Source organism: Bubalus kerabau, unplaced genomic scaffold (assembly GCF_029407905.1).
Source record: "Bubalus kerabau isolate K-KA32 ecotype Philippines breed swamp buffalo unplaced genomic scaffold, PCC_UOA_SB_1v2 scaffold_40, whole genome shotgun sequence".
Classification (NCBI taxonomy): Eukaryota; Metazoa; Chordata; class Mammalia; order Artiodactyla; family Bovidae; genus Bubalus; species Bubalus kerabau.
The window spans coordinates 3,081,297-3,087,266 of NW_026577894.1; the positions used below are offsets into that span (position 1 = coordinate 3,081,297).

The following is a 5,970-nucleotide window of genomic DNA, read 5'->3' on the forward strand; positions in this document are numbered from 1 at the left end:
TCCATTCTAAAGGAGATCAGTCCTGGGTGTTCTTTGGAAGGAATGATGCTAAAGCTGAAACTCCAGTACTTTGGCCACCTCATGTGAAGAGTTGACTCATTGGGAAAGACTCTGATGCTGGGAGGGATTAGGGGCAGGAGGAAGGGGACAACAGAATGAGATGGCTGGATGGCATCACTGACTCAATGGATGTGAGTTTGAGTGAACTCCGGGAGTTGGTGATGCACAGGGAGGCCTGGCGTGCTGCGATTCATGGGGCCGCGAAGAGTCGGACACAACTGAGCGACTGAACTGAAGTGAACTGAACTGAACTGAAAGGCGATGGCACCCCACTCCAGTACTCTTGCCTGGAAAATCCCATGGGTGGAGGAGCCTGGTGGGCTGCAGTCCATGGGGTCGCAAAGAGTCAGACACGTCTGAGCGACTTCACTTTCTTTTTTCACCTTCATGCATTGGAGAAGGAAATGGCAACCCACCCCAGTGTTCTTGCCTGGAGAATCCCAGGGACGAGGGGACCTGGTGGGCTGCCGTCTATGGGGTCGCACAGAGTCGGACATGACTGAAGCGACTTAGCAGCAGCAGCAGCAGCATAGCCATAAAATAATTTAAAATATTTAAAAAAAGAAAAGTGGGGCAAGTAAAGGTAAAATCAAGAAAGAGAAGGATGGAGCCTCCTCCTGGCCACCTGGCTGACCCCTCATCAGCAACTCAGCAGCCACTCAGCATCAGCACTCTCTCAGTATCCCTGCTGTCTCCATGGTGATTTAATGTGATTCTGATGGATGTGACTAGTTCATGAACACTTCCTGGAGCTGGGCACTGTTGGTGCTAACTCCATTTTCCAGATGAGAAAACAGTGCTTCCGAGATTGTTAACAACTTATCCCAAATCACCGAGTTGCTAAAATTGTGGGATCAGGCCATTGAACCTAGGCTGTTTCAGGCCCAAACGTGTGCTCTTGGTGAGCAAAGTAAAAAATAAGATGGTGTTTAATGGAGGAGAACATGAACATGTATTGAGTACTTAATATATACCTGGCATGTGATCCTCACAACAGTCCTGCAAGGGAGGTATCATTCCCATTTCATAGATGAAGAAATTGAGGCTCAGTGCTCACTTTGGCAGCACATATACTTAAATTGGAATGATACAAAGAAGATTAGCATGGCCCCTGCTCAAGGATGACATGCAAATTGGTGAAGCATTTCATGTTTTTATGGCAGAAACCATCACAACATTGTAAAGCGATTTTCCTGCAATTAAAAAATAAAGTTAAAAAAGTATGAATGAAACAGGGAAATTTCTTTAGAAGTTGAGGCTCAGAGAGGTTAAGTAACTTATCTAAAGTTGCACTGCAAAGTCCCGGTCTGGGGCACTTCACCTCCTCTGTGTCTATGCTGAGAGTTTTGTACTTTCTCTCTGAAATAAATCCTGTTTGCTTGCTACCATGAAAAAGAAAAAGGCCAGGTCTCTCAGACTGCAAAGCCCATATTCTATTTGTTAAAAAATATATATTGTTGTTTTGCTCCTAAATTTTATTTATTTATCATTATTTATTTGGCTTCTTCAGGTCGTCACTCTGGCATGTGGAATCTAGTTTCCTGACCAGGGATCAAACCCAGGCTCCCTACAGTGGGACTAGTGTCTTAGCCACTGGACCACCAGGGAAGTCCCTCATATTCTTTCTTATTCTTTCTTCCAGATAGAATTCGCAGGAATTTCACGGATTGAACTAAGTAATTAAAAATCTCTCCTTTAGATATTTTTAGTCCTGCATATCCAAGCCAAACACCTAGTGTATTTGTCAGAATTTGAAAGAAGTCTATTAAAGACTGCTTGCAAGAAAACCACTGTATAAACTATGTTTTATAAGTTCTTCTGTTTTAATTATTTAGGTTTTCTAAAGTTTGAAGGAAAAAAAGGAAACAGAAACCAGTTTTTAATGATTTGGAATTAGGATTCATGAATACACTGGATTCTTTCTTGGTACTGGGGGAAAGCAGAGAGTAAATGTGGTGGGAAACTATGAGGGTCCAGAGATTCAGACTTTAGCCTGGAAGAGACATTAAAGAGGTATTTCAGGGACTTCCCTGGTGGTCCAGTGGCTAAGACTCTGTGCTCCCAATGCAGTGGGTGTGGGTTCGATCCCTGGTCAGGGAACTAGATCCCACATGCCACAAGGAAGATTGATCTTATGTGCTGCAACTAAGACCCAGTGCAGTGAAATAAATACTCAATAAATTAAATATTTAAAAGAAACCTCAGTTATTTAAAAAAATGCAATTCTAATTTATTTTAGAAATAGCTTGAGTGTCTGCTGGTCAACAGTAGAGCTAAGGCCAGAACCTGGGGTTTCCCAATTCTTAAACCATTGTTTTTTCTTAGACATGAACCATGAATTCCTTTAGAGAATACTCCTTTCTCCTCCTCTCTTAATCCAGATTGGGGGGGGGGGAGTGAGAAAGCTTAAAGACTATTAAAAAACAATCGATGCACGATACTGGATGCTTGGGGCTGGTGCACTGGGACGACCCAGAGGGATGGAATGGGGAGGGAGGAGGGAGGAGGGTTCAGGATGGGGAACACATGTATACCTGTGGCGGATTCATTTTGATATTTGGCAAAACTAATACAGTTATGTAAAGTTTAAAAATAAAATAAAATTAAAAAAATTTTTTATAATTATAAAACTACCTTTTAAAAATAAAGAAACAATTAAAATATCAAAAAAAAAAAAAAAAACAAACAAACCCAAACAATCAGGACATTAAGAATCAAGTTATCCTGGAAGGAGGTCAAGATGGTAACCACAGAGGCTGGAGTTAAGGGGAGGAGAACCAGGCAAGATAAGGTCTTAATCTAAAGCAATTAGAGTAAGCAGGTAAGCTTTTGTTACTTGTATTTAGCTGAACGCTGTGAACAGAAAGCTTTTTGAAATCCTTGGCTAAATCAAAACCTGGAAAGTGAGGACTTCTAACCTTCAAGAAAAAAAAGCTGAGCGTGAGACAAAAAGGTATTTGTTTTTATACTTAACTTGGTAGGGAAAAGGGAAGAAAAAACAAGATGTCAGTTCAGCTGGGTCCCAATTCGAGCCCTGGGAAGCCCAAAGCCCGCCCCTCTTGGTTTTATTTTTAAGGATAGCATTTTTTCCCTCCCTTGGCCACGTTCAGTGTGTAGGATCTTAGTTCCCTTACCAAGGATCAAACCTTCACCCCCTGGAAGCGTGAAGTCTTAACTACTGGACTGCCAGGGAAGTCCCACCCTCCCCACCTTGGTTTTTGTAAGTAGTCCTGAAGGGCTTTCTTGGTTTCTAGACTACTGAGATCTTGCTTCCATGTGTAAATTGAGTCCAATTTCCTAAAGAGATGGAAGTCAGGCTTTACATCCCAGTAATAGGGAACAAATTTGATTGGGAATGGCTGGGTTACCATCTAGTACTGACATGTCATTTTCCCCTGCCCGGGCTCAGCTTCCATCCATCCGGCTGGCTTTTCTTTCATGGTCTTATTTCTTTCCTTTCTGCCCTCTGCCCCTACTCTCCTCTCCTTGCAGGAGCAGAAAACAAGAAACTCTTCCTCTAATCTCCAGCCTGGCAGGTTTTCCCTCCCCTGGAGTCCAGGTGCCTGTAGCATTTGCTCCTCAGTGGCTTTCCCCCAAGGAGACAGCTCCCTCCTTCCTCTTCCCAAAAAGGAATCATGGGGCCAGCTGTTAAGATTTCAAACAATTATTTTTTTCACGTCTTTACTCAACATGGGAAAATCTCTGAAGTTTAAGGTGGCACTTGGCTGTCCTGTAGTGCTTGTATTTTTTTCAAGGCTTTGTTCTGTCTGGAATTTTATTATAATAACTAATGATGGGATTTCTTTAATGGTCCGGTGGTTAAGATTCTGAGCTTCCAATGCAGGGGGTCACAGGTTCAATCCCTGGTCAGGGAATTAAGATCCCACATGCCACATGGTGTGGCCAAGAAGCAAAACAAACAAACAACCACTACCACAAAAAACTAATGGGAATGAACATACCTTGATGTTTACATAATTTTAATAAATCATCTTCAAAATGATAAAACATTAGTAATCAAATAGAGATTCACTCAGTCATATCCAACTCTTTGGGACCCCACAGACTGTAGCCTACAAGGCTCCTCTGTCCATAGGATTTTCCCAGGCAAGAATATTGGAATGGGTTGTCATTTCCTCTCCCAGGGGAATCTTCGTGACCCAGGGATCAAACCTGTGTCTCCCATATTGGTAGGTGGATTCTTTACCACTGAGCCACATGGGAAGGCTAGCTTCTATCAATGATTCACACCAAAAGGTGGTTCAATGAAGCAGCTATGAGGAGGCAGTGCTAGAATTCAAAGGGGAATCAGGTACCCTTGAAACTCAAACCTAATAATAGTAGAAAACATCACCCACTCACAGCAATATACACAGATTTGAAACTGTTTCTTTGAGAATGTTTCTGTTTGGGGGGATAATTCTCTTATTTGAAGGCTCTAAGTAATGACAGGCAAACAGAGAAAATGCCTCAGTGACCTGATAGCCATGCCCTGGAGAGAGAGCTGAGAGAGGGGTCCCCAACCTCCGGGATCTAATACCTGATGATCTGAGGTGGAGCTGATGTAATAATAATAGAAATAAAGTACACAATAAATGTAATGCACTTGAATCATCCTGAAACCATCCCCACTTCTCCAATTCATGGGGAAAATCTCCTTTCATAAAACTGGTCCCTGGTGCCAAAAAGTTTGGGGATATTCAAAGGAATGTTCTTTGTCCTTCACACCCACACTGTTTGTCTTCTAACTGCCCCATCTCACAAAGCTTTAACCTCCCCTAGCGTCACATGCCTCTTCCCACTTTGAGGGGCAGGGTGCACACCAGTGTTCAGGCCTCAGGTCCTCCCTGGGCGCTGGTGATCTATCCTTCTCATCCTGGCTCTGTAAGGCGCTCCCCTAAGTTTTTCCTGCTCCCCTGTTTCTCTAGTTCCTCCTGAATCTTCCTAGATAAACCTGTCTAAATGATGCAAGAACTTTCTATCTAATGAACCTGTGGTTTTCTCCACTCTAATCACACCTGGGCCGTGTCTACCACACTCTCTCCACAGCTGCACTTGTCACTTCTGTTTCGTTTTCAGCTTTCTGTTTTACACTGGAGCACAGCCGATTCACAATGTTGTGATGGCTTCAGGTGGACAGCAAAGGGACTCGGACATACGTATTCATGTGTCCATTCTCCCCCAAACCCCTCTCCCATCCAGGCTGCCACGTAACATTAAGCAGAGTTCCCTGTGCTGTACAGTAGGTCCTTCATTATCCATTTTATTGTCAGATTTTATTTACTCCTTACTTTCTTTATGTCCCCTAAATGAATTTCCTCAAAACCCAGTTCCTCTCCTCTCAGGCCCCATAGCTAGTATTTCATTTTCACAATCACCTTGCCTCATGTAGGAGTGTGGTGGGCGGGGGGCAAACTGGCGCAGTGGAGGGAGGGGGCCTTAGCCACCTGCAGTCTGCGGCCTGAACAGCCACAAGGCTCCCCCAGTGGCAGAGTGGTAGACTCTGCCTGCCAAGGCAGGAGATGCAGTAGACTCGGGTTCGATCCCTGGGTCTGAAAGATCACCTGGAGTAGGACATGGCAACCCACTGCAGTATTCTTGCCTGGAAAATTCCATGGAAAGGAGGAGCCTGGCAGGCTACAGTCCATGGGGTTGCAAAGAGTCAGACAAGACTGAGCATGCACGCATACCATAGACACCAATGTTGAGTCAAACATCCCAGCTCACTTTTGGAGGGTTTAATTATGCCTTAATGCTCCTTATCATAATTAAGCAGAAATAGTGATTCTAATTAGCATATTTACAGAAACCACACAAGTATGCTTCCCTGGTGGCTCAGATGGTAAAGAACCCACCTGCAATGCAGGAGACCCAGGTTCGATCCCTGGGTCAGAAGATCCCCTGGAGGAG

General features: G+C 43.8%; 1 non-coding gene across 1 annotated transcript; it reads left to right on the forward strand.

Annotated features, from left to right (window-relative positions):
- Positions 1 to 1,109: 1,109 nt before the first annotated feature.
- Positions 1,110 to 1,216, forward strand: LOC129640790 (U6 spliceosomal RNA). Its single transcript, XR_008708993.1, has one exon. It is a non-coding gene; the product is annotated as a U6 spliceosomal RNA (small nuclear RNA).
- The last annotated feature ends 4,754 nt before the right edge of the window (positions 1,217 to 5,970 follow it).